At 28.8% G+C, this 14,433-nt stretch overlaps 1 long non-coding RNA gene across 3 annotated transcripts; it reads left to right on the top strand.

The window, feature by feature from the left end:
• The first annotated feature begins 882 nt into the window (after window positions 1–882).
• On the top strand, window positions 883–14,130 carry LOC107456740 (uncharacterized). 3 transcript variants are annotated; one of them, XR_015435475.1, is made up of 9 exons: window positions 883–1,073; window positions 2,495–2,512; window positions 4,468–4,482; window positions 5,378–5,392; window positions 9,142–9,153; window positions 10,412–10,432; window positions 13,061–13,081; window positions 13,234–13,273; window positions 14,056–14,130. It is a non-coding gene; the product is annotated as an uncharacterized LOC107456740 (long non-coding RNA). The 3 variants fall into 3 exon arrangements; XR_001585743.4 differs by having other exon boundaries at window positions 893–1,073; window positions 13,234–13,263; XR_011637316.2 differs by lacking the exon at window positions 9,142–9,153 and having other exon boundaries at window positions 894–1,073; window positions 13,234–13,263.
• The last annotated feature ends 303 nt before the right edge of the window (window positions 14,131–14,433 follow it).

Below are 14,433 nucleotides of genomic sequence, written 5' to 3'. Positions count from 1 at the left end.
AAAAGAATTTTGTGGAATGTTCTGGAACATTCTTGGCGCCATCGTAAGATCAAAAGGGGCGCTTTGCATTTGATGCAAGCCGAAACGTGGGAAAACGGACTTTGGGGTCACTCCTTCTCAATCCAACAAAGGGGTTTGCTGACTGGACATACATCTTGCTGTCAGCGAAGTAACAAATGGAGGAATCTTCTTTTAAAGGAAGAACATAAATGCAGAGAAAGATTACTTTCCCAATGTTACAAAATAAATTGAGGCTTAAAACTTAAATATTACATGAAATTATTGCACGAAATTATTGAATACTGACAAATAATTAACATTAATTACAAGTGTAAAAAGAAGAAATTAAAAACCATACAATTAAATAAAATTTGAATATTGCCATTAAGCCGTCACATAATTACATTATTAACAATTAACCAATGATTATTAAATTAGATGAATGATTAGATAAAGAAATTAGAATTAACAAATGATTTTAATTAATATGTAGTATACCATACTACAATTATATTAATTTATAATACTTAATAAGTATTAATAAGAATAATAAGTTCTTAATATGACAAAAACCGAGTCACTGAAGAAGTTTTTCCATATTTTTTTTGTTTCCCTGTTTAATGCTCTTTTTTAATGTGACAGAACTGCTAAATATAAATTATAAGATTATATATTGACTTAAAATTAAGTATGTGAAATCAAACTAAAAAATAAATTAAATAAACAAAAATAATCCTAAAATAAAATTGGAAGTCGGTAGATGAATTTAAATTGACTGTTGTCGGAATTACACCTTCTAGCTTTCTAGTGTTTCTTTTAATAACATTGTGGGATATAGAGACAAAATGCAATTATTTTAACTGACGTATATTCGTTTTATTTATTATTTTTACAATTATTTAGTTGTAACAAAAATATCCCAACAGCTGTCAGTTATTACTTCTATCTGTAAATACTGCGTTTTTAGTTTGAAGTGTTTTGCACATCTTAGCAAGAATTGATACTAGAAATGGCGTTATTTAAAAAGGTTGCAATGTGGATCTTAAAAATTGCAGTTTTTTCTGCATTTGCTAGTAAGTAAATATATTATTTACTTTTATTTGTAACTTTCAATAATTGGCCTTTGAGAAAATTCTTGATAGATGTTTATAAATAAAAAGCTTCGTGTGTGTTTGTAAACATTTTTGTGAACATATATCACTTAGTTCTAATTCATTTTATAATTTTCACTTTTAATGCAAAGAATTTCAGCATAAATATTAGAAAAAAATAAAATGCATAAGAAATGAATTTTAATTATTAAGATCTTAAATAAAAATATAGTTTCGCTTGAAAAAATAATAAAAATATGGGATACATATTAAATTTTAATGACTTTTTAATAATTTTCTTATAAAATTTGTTACACCGAATGTATGACCTTATATAAATGTAGGTAAAGCAACTGTTGGCAGCAGAAAATGAGTAAATAAAAGAAATAAAAACAGGAAATTAAAAAGCTATAGGTTTGTAAAGACAAAAATTTACTTTGCTATTATTTCAGTAATTATCTGATTTGCTCATTTTCTCGTTCACTCATTTTCCCCATTACTAATTACATTCATTTTCTGATTAGCTATTTCAGCAAAGCGCATATTCACAGTTTTGATTCATACCAATTTTAATTTATTTACTACTTTAACTGGAGTAATTACTTAAGTAATTACTTAACTGGAAAATATTGCAAGAAAGTATAAAGTGTAAATTTAAGCAGCTGCTTTTTAAAATATTTTAGTTCAGTAAATAAAAGTATGATTTTTCTGAAACCATACATTTAAAATTAAAACTAAACTGCCTTTAAACACATCACCAAGTGTTAAGTGGACTTTTAAAAACAGACTCAGTTAGAGAAAAAAAATTAAAAATGCATAACGAATAAGGTTTTAGAAAAAATTATTTTAGTAAAACCTTTTGAAATTGAAAGTAAAAAATTACGTAATATATCCAGTCATGAGATTAAATTGTTTTAAATCGGTTTAAATTTTAAAACGGTGTCAATTAAAATAAGAATGATTAGCTTATAAATTTTAGAAGAATCATTAAAACAATTCAGAATTATGGATGTAAATTAAAATGCAAATTTAATTAGTCATGTGATCGAAATGAAAAATAGAGAATAAATTTACTATTTACTATTGCTGAATCTTTGGTATAACAATTCAATCTCGTGACAGGATATTTTAAATTTTCTTTTAATAATACTAAATTATTTTTATTATTTACTTTTAATTAATTTTACATGTATATAAAATTAGTTAAAAGTAAATAATAAAATTAATTAAGTATAATTAAAAGTAAAAAGTTTAAAATATCCTGTCACGAGATTGAACTGTTTGCAACTCGCTTAAATTTCAAAACGGTACTAATTTAAATAAGAATGATTAGTTTATATATTTCACAAATACTGATAATAGTATCTGTCTTTTATTTAAAATATCTATGCGCTACTTTTCAGGCCATTTACTAGTACAAGGTAGGTCATTTGCATTTATTTAAAGATTTTCATAGTCGTGATTTAATAAATAAAATATGACTGTTGACTGCTATAATTTGTTAAAGCAGGTAGTGTTATAGTTGGGAAAATACAATACGCTAAGATTTCTATGCACCATGCAACAAATATAAATACACTGTTAGAAAATTTTCGGAAGAATGAAATAATTATTTATTTAATTGTTTTTAACATATAAAATCTTAACATGCAAATAACCATAGGTAAGATGATGTTCAAATTCTTAACTGCTAGAAAACCCGTTTATTAATTTTCCAGAAATAGTGCTAAACAACCAAGATTTTAAAGAACTAGCTCCCCCCCCCCTAATGAAGCCACTTAGTTCCTTGCTGCTGGTACATATTATAGTCAAGAGGGCTATTCTGTCAATGTCATGACTCACAGAACGGGGATTCGACTCTCAGCACAACATTTTCTTCATTCTTTTCTAAACATAAGGAGTTTCCAGTGTCTTGCACTCTCCAATTCGTGACCCTGGACTATTAAGATATAATACTCCCATTTAAGTATAGATGGCACCAACATAAAGCTTCTTAAGACAGAAATTATTTAACATCTCCTGCTAGGTGAAACAAACAGATAAACTAATTACATCACATTCCACTGTTTATTTGGTGAAACAGACCTCACCCACAACCGAACTTCAATGCCCGTTATCAAATGAAAAACCTAGTTCCAATGTTCAGTTGAATTCCTTTTTGAGGTTTTGAAAACCAGCTTGTTTTAAATGGTTAAAAAACCGTATAGTTTTATATTCCTGATTTTTTAACCGTATTGGTTGCAAACGGTTTCAAAACTACGAAGGTAAAAAATGTCCTTTACCACAAATGTTACTGTTAATTGGATGCTTCCAGTTATTTTGCCGTGTTCCAATGGTGTATCAGTATGCCGCAACAGTACCAGCTGAATTTCTAGCTTTTCTTAAGATGTTAAAAAAACTAAATAATCAATAAATCAGCGCTAAATGTCATTATAATATTTCGAAACTTAAAGATCAATTCAAGTATTAAAGCTTAAATAATCTCATTTTTTCATTTATTTTCATTCAATGTTCTTCTCGGTGACTTTACACTATCAAATTGCGTAAAACTCGCCTTTAGTAGTTCATTCCATCAAAATAAGGAATTAATATTTTCAGTACAATTTTTCTCGAGCCCAACTTATGATAAACGAAATTTCGGCAACTTTCTCAAGTAACTATCAATTTCGAGCTGCCATAAAAATTTCTTTCTAGACTATCTATTATAAAACTGCTCAGTATTGATGCAACCAATAATACATAATTTATTATTTTTCCTTAAATAAGTACCAATTATCAAAATTAATTACGCATCATTGGTGTCAATTATAATGTAGATATTTTCTCCGTTTCTTTATGAAAAAAATCCTGCAGTAAACTGACCATAACAACACGGTTCCCAGTAGAACACCGTAGTCAAATATCATTATCTGTGATCAGTAAGCGGGTGACCGACAACTTTGATCAGCCTGCGTAGGGACTGAGGATTTACGGTATCGGTGGTCATTAAGCTGTTTTACCGTAAAACACTCGACTTCGCTGAGGTCATCGGACTACCAAAGCGGAGAAGTCATCCACTCTCAAAGGATTAAAATTATGATTGCATGTTTTTCTCGCAGACTGAGGGATGTTTTCCAGACCGTTACCAAAAGACCATTTTGCTCATCTAAAAATATTTAATTCTTAAATTTTGAGATATTATTTATCGAAATGATGCCCTGCCAATATTTATCATACATCTGAATATTTTTTTATCTTAAAAGTATTATTTCTTTTGTTGCTCAGTTTCGTATTTTACACAAAAATTCCCCCCAAAAGTAATACATCGTTGTATAATTTAATATGAACTAATTTATCTGAAGGATAAGAAGATAATTACTTTTTTAATATTTCATAGGGGATGAAATAGGAAGTAAGTAAAGCATATAAGATATTTGTCGTTTATTTTCGCTTATACGTGTTTCCTTAATATTTTTCTAATGAACTTATTACCTTAATAATTAAGATATTTCACGAAATATAGTTCGTATAATATTCCCTTATATTAAAATTTGATTAAACAAAATTCAGAAAATAGAGAATTTTTTTAAACAGTGACAAAAATTAATTGCATGGAAGAGTTTTATAAAAGAATTCAATTATTAAATATCAAAGGCGGAATATAATTAATTTATAATAATTTTCTTGACTGTTTGAAATAGTTTTGAATTTAATTTCTAGATAATAATCGAATTAAACATGCACATAACAATTCATATTTTAAAGACAACTCATGCATAATGAACTCGTAATAGTGTTGAATTTGTATTTAGAAAGTTACTTTTTCCTTAACATTAAAAAAATACTATTACACGTAAAGAAAAGAAAAATATTTAAGAGAAAAAAAAATCATTTCTGAATAATCTTAATTCTTGAAATTAAATTCCGAATTATTCCAATTGTGAGGGATTCCAATTCATTTTTCATAATTATGATTATACTTTAATATGTCAATGCATTAACATCCTGATGTATTATTATTATTGTTAACCATGTTAATTAATTTTATTTCTCCGGCCTTGACGCAACTATAAACTTGATGAAACATGTGAAATAATGTTGAGCAGACACCTTAAATTCAAATTTTTAATTTGATAAAGATTGCTGTGGAAAACTACAATTCAAGTTCTTAAATTTGAGGGAGATATCTAGATATAATATATTTATTTAACATAGTTTTCCTAAATTACATTTAGTACGTTTTACAATTGGGAGACTCATTACAAATATTTAGTCACCATGTATATGTCTTTATTTTTCATAATTAGATGTAGCTCCTCAAGGTAAATAGAATTTTTTTCTTCATTTCTTCTCTCCATTTTTAATCCTGAATGAGGTTTTGGTGTAGTTTTATTTTTGATAAATAATAGTTTAATACGTAACTGAGTAAGAAGAATGAACAAATTAAGGCACATAAAAGATAATGCGCATTTTTCATATATATATATATATATATATATAAACTGCTGTTTGTAGAAAATGCAACACCATGAAGGAATCATCAGAATCAAATGAAATTCGCAGCAAATGTCAATTATAGGATATTATGCAAATTAATAAAGTTTCAGAGCCATCGCGCGTGCGTGGCGCGCGCAGCGCCCTCTGAATTGATGCTGAAAGCGTATAAATAAAGTGCTGTAGCGGGACGTTGAAAATAGTCTATGATTATTTGTTAGTGGCAAACGTTTAGTGAGACCTGAGTATGCCTCCACGACGGAAGAATAAGAAATTCAAGGAACTTACGGAGTTTGAACGAGGGAGGATAATCGGCCTTCGAGAAGGAGGATTTTCCTATCGCGCAATAGCAGCTCGTATGCAGCGGAACAGTTCCACAGTGATGCGAGTTTGGAAGCAGTGGACCGACGAGCACCGAACAACTCGAAAAACAGGCACTGGACGACAGAAGGTGACGTCAGAGCGCGATGATCGACACCTGCTCCGCATGGCGGTGAATGATCGCACAGCTTCCTCCAGGCAGCTGGCAGCACATTGGTCTACTGCTACAGGTGTACAATTGTCGGCTTCGTCAATTCGTCGTCGTCTGCTGCGCCGTGGATTGCGTGCAAGGGTGCCATTATACAGGATTCCCCTCACGGCGGATCATCGACGGCTGCGTCGGCAGTGGGCTCTTGAGCACAGAGACTGGCGAGCTGATTGGCACCAAGTTGTCTTTTCAGATGAATCACGCTTCAATTTGTGGACCCATGATGGCCGTGTTCGTGTTAGACGTTATGCCGGTCAACGCTGCCTTCCTGAGTGTATTATTGAACGACATAGTGGTCGAACACCCGGAGTTATGGTCTGGGGTGCGATTTCGTATCATGGACGATCCAATTTGATACGAATTGAGGGTAATCTCAATAGCAACAGATACGTCCATGAAGTGCTACAGCCCGAAGTCGTTCCTTTCCTTCAAGGCATCCCTGGAGCTATCTTTCAGCAGGATAATGCACGCCCACATGTTGCGCGGACTGTTAGAGACTACTGTTCAGCACAACGCATGCAACTTCTTCCTTGGCCTGCTTATTCGCCGGATATGTCGCCTATTGAGCACGTGTGGGATATGGTTGGTCGGCGTCTCACTCGTGATCCGCGTCCTGCAGTTTCCAAAGACGAACTTTGGTTGCGCATACAAGCGATATGGAATTCTCTTCCTCAAGCAGATATTCAACATCTGTTTGACTCCATGCCACGTCGTATAGCAGCACTTATTGCAGCGCGTGGTGGCTGCACCAAATACTGATTTCGGACGCTTAATTTGTTTCTTTTGTTTTTGTTTTGAAAATTTCATCATTTATTTGTATCAGTACAAGTCGTTTCTGCATTAAATTTCATTTGATTCTGATGATTCTTTCATGGTGTTGCATTTTCTACAAACAGCAGTTTATATATATATATATATATATATATATATATATATATATATATATATATATATCTGTCATCTGTCAGTATCCAGATATTAGTGTATATGTTACCGGCAAAGTATGAAATGCCGGCATTGTACAGAATGAGTCGTCATTGTATAGAATGCCTAGGCATTCTATACTATTTAGGCAAACTATGAAACAAACGTCTTGAGGAAGTTTTCATGTAAATGATGTGCATGTTACTGTGAATGAGCGAAATCGGTGATTGTTGACTTTCACCGGTTAATGTTGTCGCTTTGGTAAATGTCCGAAAGATTTATTACATCAGATTTCATATTAATTTATTTGTGGATATAATTACATTTATTCGAAATTTTAATACTTACTGACGATAGATTAGAAGAAACATCAGTGTTCGGAGTATCGGTCTAATGCATACCGGGCAGTGGCACTTGACCTTAAAAAAACATCAGTGTAGGGTAAACCGGGCAAATGTATACCGGGCAATGGCACTGAACCTTAAAAAACATCAGTGAAGGGTATACCGGGCAAATTTTTACCGGACAATGGCACTGAACCTTAAAAAAACATCAGTGTAGGGTAGACCGGGCAAATGTATACCGGGCAATGGCACTTAACTAGACCTAGTATGACTAGGCCTTTGGTAAATGTCCGAAATATATACTAGGTCTAGTTATGTGCCACTGCCCGGTATAACCTACACTGATGTTTTTTAAAGGTTTAGTGCAATTGCCCGGCATACATTTGCCCGGTTTACCCTACACTGAGGTTTTTTTAAGGTTCAGTGCCACTGCCCGGTATACCCTACACTGATGTTTTTTAAGGTCAAGGTCCATTGCCCGGTATACATTTGCCCGGTATACCCTACACTGATATTTTTTTAAGGTCAAGTGCCATTGCCCGGTATATATTTGCCCGATACTCCAAACACTGATGTTTTTTCTAATCTATCGTCAGTAAGTATTAAAATATCGAATAAATGTAATCTATCGTCAGTAATTTTTAAAATAACGAATAAATGTGATTATATTCATGAATAAATTAATATCAAATCGGATGACGTTTTGAATTTGTCATTTTTGAATGACATTTTGATGAATCGGAGATGTATTTTATACTTTGCCGGTTTCTCATTTGGCATTCTATAGAATGCCTAGGCAATGTGTGAAATATAAATCATTTCATACTTTGCCGTCTAATTTTAGGCATTCTACACAATGCCTAGTCATTCTATACAATGCCGGATTTCATACTTTGCCGGTGACATATATATACAATGTAGTATAAGCATATTAATATCTTATGGATATAGATAACAATTTTATCAGATAAACCAGTATATATGAACATATATGAAACTAGCAAGGTTCTTTTTCTTCATATTATTCTTTTAATAGCATGTTTGGGAATACAATATCAATGTCAAATGGCATTCAGTTATGGACTTTACATATTTCCCATGTTTTGAATCACATTTAATTCCTCCCATGTTTTGAATCACATTAAATATATATATAATCATATTATCCTTTTATTAATTAATATAGATAACTTTTTATGTAAGCGCAGGAGAGCCGAAATCGAATTTTAAAAATGTATATTCTTTATTAAACTGCTAACACAAAAGTTTAAAGCTTCAAAACTTTATGTCGTTAAATGTTTGCAACGAATTTGCAGGGTTGTAAGTTTTTCTGACGTATCATTTTTATGACTGACAGACCATTTTTTTTGTAATGCAGTCACTTGGTTTTCGATAACTTGCGAATAACGAATCTCCATGTATTGCATGGCGACTTTTTTTTCACGCACATTTATGTGTTGATGTATGGTAGATAAGGTATTTCTTTTCCTTTCAGTTTCCCATTAAAATAAAAATAAAAACAAATTTAAGTATCTTTTTTTGCCATTGGTTATTAGCATATTTTAGCAACTGAAAATATTTAATTTGGAGAACCCGATGCATGAAATCAAAACCAACACAATTAATATGCAAATTGGAATTCCAATTTTTTTTTTCAAAAATTAAATCCATTGTAAAAATAGGGCCATTTCAAATAAAATTCATTTGTAAAAAAAATGTTTTATTGGAAAATTAATCTATATACAGAATTGTTTATTAAAAATACTTTCTTTAAATTTAGAATCAGATATAGGTAAGCTCTTTAACTTCTTTTAAACATAAGAAATTTAAAGGGAAATCGTAGAGTTTCACAATAAAATAATATATATATATATATGTATATATATATATATATATATATATATATATATATATATATATATATATATATATATATATATATATATATGTATATATATATATATATATATATATATATATATATATATATATATATATATATATATATATATATATATGTATATATATATATATATATATATATATATATATATATATATATATATATATATATATATATATATATATATATATATATATATATATATATATATATATATATATATATATATATATATATATATATATATATATATATATATATATATATATATATATATATAGTAATTTCCAACGTCAAAATGTTTGTACCCTATTTATAAATTCAGAAAAGCAAAAATAGTTCAATTTGAAATTAATATTGATGTTTTTTTAATGAAATGGGTTTTACGTAAGTGTTTCGGAAGGTTTGTTGTGTGAGGCATTACTGGGTACACTTCTTAGGAATTAAATATAAATGACTTTGTTTCTTAGTGTGTAATCTTCGTAGTAAATATATTCTACATAACAACAACTTTATAGTATTTAATAAATAGCCCCAGGAAACTGAAGTGGCTAGATATTACTTTATTAAAAACCTCATTTGCTTCAAAAATATACAAATTGGAAATAGTAGCAGTCGGCAAGTTTCAAGCGCGTAAAAACAGGTGTCTATTTTCAAGACTTGTCAGACGTAAATGAAAAGAAACAAAAGTGATTTGAAATACAAAACGTAAGGCTTCCCACGAAAAATGAAAAAATAAGTTTGAGAAACAAAACTTGAAAAACTTGATCAAGAAAAACCTCAGTGGCCAAGAGGACAAAAACGGGAAAAGAGAATTTTCATACACTATTGATAGGTGATGAGGGACTAATGCTATTAACAAGAATGAATAAAAAAAAATTACATGATATCAATATAAGCTGATGTTACTAAAATAAAGATAATTTTGATATTTTCCAAATTGAATTTCTGCTCAAGATTCCAACAATGCGCAGCAATGGATGATTTTTTGAATTCTTGATAATGATTCTTGATATTTTTAAAGTGAATGTATTTTTTAATCAAATTAGTTATATGTTGTGTTTTTTTAATTAACTATGTGATTAATATGCAATTATTTGTATACAATATATGCATAATATCAATAAACGAATATTTCGTTTTGAAGCTGTAATGGGTTTACTCTGCGGTAAGTTTGATACATTATTAATTGTTAAAAATTATTTAAAAATTTCCAATATTTCTAATAGAATTAATAATTCCATACAATTTATAAAGTTTTGTATTGATTAATATATTGATTGATGTATTTATTAGGCTAATTAATAAATACAATTAAAAGCATTGATTTATGCGACATCTATTGTTAATTTTTTTTTGCAAGAAAAGGTGACTTTCCTTGTTTTAAAGTTTGCTTTTTGACAACGAAACAAAAATTTCAAATTTACTTCCCTTTTCCAACATAATCTGAATAAACCTTCCCAATTTTCAATGTATGAATGCAGCCACACAAGTTGTTCGTTTTTATTCTTAACGTGTTACGTGCTTTTTTAAAAATAAACTATGATAAACTTACCCCAAACAAACGATTAAAAATTTTGTATTTCATATAACTGTCGTGAATTTTTCGAGAGATTTTAAAAACTAAAATATAGATTGTATTTTATATATTATCAACGATGCTCCAGGGGAAAAAAATCAATCAATTAATTTTACTTACACAGCTGTTTCTGAGAACTTATTTCTCAGGCAAGCAATAAATTTATTATGAACAGGAAACATATTTTGCTTATCTTATGGATGCCAACAGTTTAGAAGCTTAAAGTATTTTTTTGTAAAAACTTCTTAGTTTATTGGTTATGGACAAATAGTTCGATATATTTGACAAATGGTTAGTGAATTTCCTCATATTGATCCACTATTCTGCTGCTATTCCCATTATTCACCATCATTCTGAAAAAAAAGTATTTGAGTCCCAGTGTTGCTGGAAAATCCGGATTGAACCGGATTGATTGAAAATTATTTCCTAAATCATTCATTCTATAAGTTTACATTTAACAAATGACGAACAGTTGATTTACTCATGTACACAATTAGAACGAATGTATATTATAATATTATTGCTATAAGTAATGTCGATAAAAATACCCGACAAAATATTTTTACTTTTATTCCGTTTATTCTATTGTAATTATTCACGAGTAGCAGAATTACATTTTGCGAGAAAAGCATTTGACGTATTGCGTCAGACTGAAAATTTTTTGTCGAATTTCGCTGCTATCTCCAACTGCTATCAACCTGAAATATAAAGTGCACAAAATCTGAGTCTGGAAATTTTAGACTTCATTTGCAGTGAGGATGTAACAATAAGAAAGACATTTTCAAATTTCATGAAAAATTATTGCGTATTAATAGAACTTTAAAATTTGATTTTTTATTCTTTAATCCATTCTCTTTATAATAACAAGGAATATTTTTTTCTCATTTGCTATAACTAATTAGATAGTCAATAGAAAGTTTCTAAAAATGGTTATTTAGCACTATTCCTTTTTTTTCTTTTAAAAAATTTCTAAATAATTTTTCTAAAGCCATTTTTTAAAATAATTTTTTTTTATGTAATTGGAACTTCAGCTAACAGCCTCATATATGCTTAAAAAATCTGTATAAACTCGCATATTCATGAATTTTTAGTATAGTGAAACCCCTCTGGAGCAACCACTCTATGCTTCACAAAAAAATGGTTGCTAATAGAGGTTGGTCATTCTTAGGAATTGATTTCATTGACTTAAATGTTATGGAAAGTACATGATTTTTGCATACAATTTTAATTTTACTCATTGTCATTTTATTGATGCAGAAATGCCACTTATGCTAGCTTCATGAAAACCTGATCGATGAATAAAATTTAGAGTCAATGAAAATTACCTTTACTGTACCTTTACAATTATGTGTCAAAACAAATTTACCAATTTTAAAAGATTGAACTATTTTTAATAAATAAGCAATTATGTTTTTGTTTAGGTTGGTATTTAATTTTATATCATAAAAATAAGTTAGCTTCAAAGAATTAGAAAAGGTTTGATTAATTGAAAAGCTTAGTTTTAAAGTAACTTCTTTTTCTAATTGAACTTTCAACTCTAAAAATAAATCATTTTAGAGCTTCGCCTTTAGTGCTCTCTGACTGCAACAGGAAGTAGTCGATCTAATTCAGAGATCGTCAAAAAGAGCTCTCTAAGTAAAAGCCAATCAGAATTATTTGGAATATTTTTGAATCTACTTATTTGTTTTGCTAATATTTTTTGTTTTGATATATTTTTGTGTTTCCTTATATGGCCTTTTCCGAATTTGATGCTAATGTTTGCCCAGTCGCTGGGAAAGGATTTGATGGTCCCTTCTAAAGGTTTTCTTTAAAGCAATGTTTCTGAAAAAAATTCCGCTCCATCCCAAATTGTTTGCAGAGGAGGTCGTCACACATAGTCTTTTTTTTTTTTTAAAAAAAAAAACGTCTTTCATACGTTATACGTCTTTCTTGAAGGTTTCATTCCATAAACATGTAAAAAAATAAATGAGAAGAAGATAAATGGGAAGATTTTTTTACAGTCGTTTTTAATTCTTTCTAGAGATATTGGAAAAATTTCCAATGCTTTAAAACTTAATTGCTTTTTCAATGATTGTTTGGATTGTGGTATAAATTGGCTTCAAAATATAAGTAAATATTGTATCGGAACTGAAAAAAGAAACATAACTTTGCTTTATGCTCAATACTTTCTAACTATTAAAACATAGTTTGTTTTAATTATATATTCCCAACTTTTAGCTGACAGTGACAAGTGTTCTGGTAGGTATTTTTTCTAATTTATATAATATAATAAAATAACAGCGTTTTAAAATTATTTTCTTTCTATATATCTGCAAAATGCGAATCATGCTTAAACATGAAATTTGATAATATTTCAGTTTAGAAATATAATTTCATTGTTTTATCTATAGACTCAATGACATCAAGCATGAGCACTTAAAGTAAGATAAAGTAATAAATATTTTTTTTAAGAAATAATAATTTATATAAAATTACATCCTGCGTTACATTGTATTATTACATAAGGTTAAGTAATTATTTAATCAACAAAAAATGAGGGTCATACACATTATATACTGAGTAAAGGGGCGTACTTGTATAAGGATTACACTTATACAAAATCTATTCAACAAATATTAGGATCAGAATTAATGATAATGCATAATATCTATAATTCAAAAATATATATAATAAACACCAAAAATATACAAGCTTGCAAAAAATGACCATTACAATTCGATGCTTGCAATTAATAATGCTTACAATAATCATAAATACTGTAGTTTAAGGAAATCCATACGATTCGTAGTGTTTAAAATTGAACTTCAAAATTTCTAAAATTACGAAAATGTGAAAGGAATTTTATACAAAAATAAACACTAGTAATGAAACATTTTAAGTGCAATACTTAGTTCACAAATTTTAACTATTTTTTTTTTATTAATTTAATGATTATTAATGTGAGTTTTTGATTTTAAATATTTATGAAAAGAATGTATTAGTTTATTAATGAATACTTAGTTAATTGCAGTATTATATTTGATAAAAAAATTTTTGCAAAATAATTGTGATGAGTTCTTTATGTAGTTTCACAATGATATCTAATTTTTGGTTGAAAAATAACACAATAATTATAATTTTATCAATAACGCAGAACTCCATTATTACAACATTATGTTTATGCAAGAAACATATAATACAGAAATTTTATTTTAAATGTCTTATTTTTTCAGGATTTCATGGATTCTACAAGAATGTGTATTCTAACTATACAATGTATTTGAATAAATTATTTCAATAGTGTTGTATTATGTATGTCTTTATTCGCCTTACTTGGCATCAAATTTGTGGGTACTTTTCTTTCTAAGTTAGCTGCTTTTCAATCATACGTTGATGCATTGTTTCTTTAAAATGTTTTATCTGTAAGCAAATACTTTTTTTATGTAAAAATTCTGTAAATAAGTATTTAAAAAGTAAACTATATTTCTAATGATAGTTGAAATTTGCACCCAGGAAAATACATGTGCAAGAAAACAAATTTTCTCTATTTCTTTCCTCACATATATATGGTAAGGTTGGATAACAAGGAATCTAGTTTAGAAGAAATTTAA

Source organism: Parasteatoda tepidariorum, chromosome 7 (genome assembly GCF_982258835.1).
Source record: "Parasteatoda tepidariorum strain Cologne lab strain chromosome 7, Ptep-v5.0, whole genome shotgun sequence".
Lineage (NCBI taxonomy): Eukaryota > Metazoa > Arthropoda > Arachnida > Araneae > Theridiidae > Parasteatoda > Parasteatoda tepidariorum.
The sequence above is the reverse complement of the archived record's forward strand: the minus strand, read 5'-3'. Positions and strand labels throughout refer to the sequence as shown.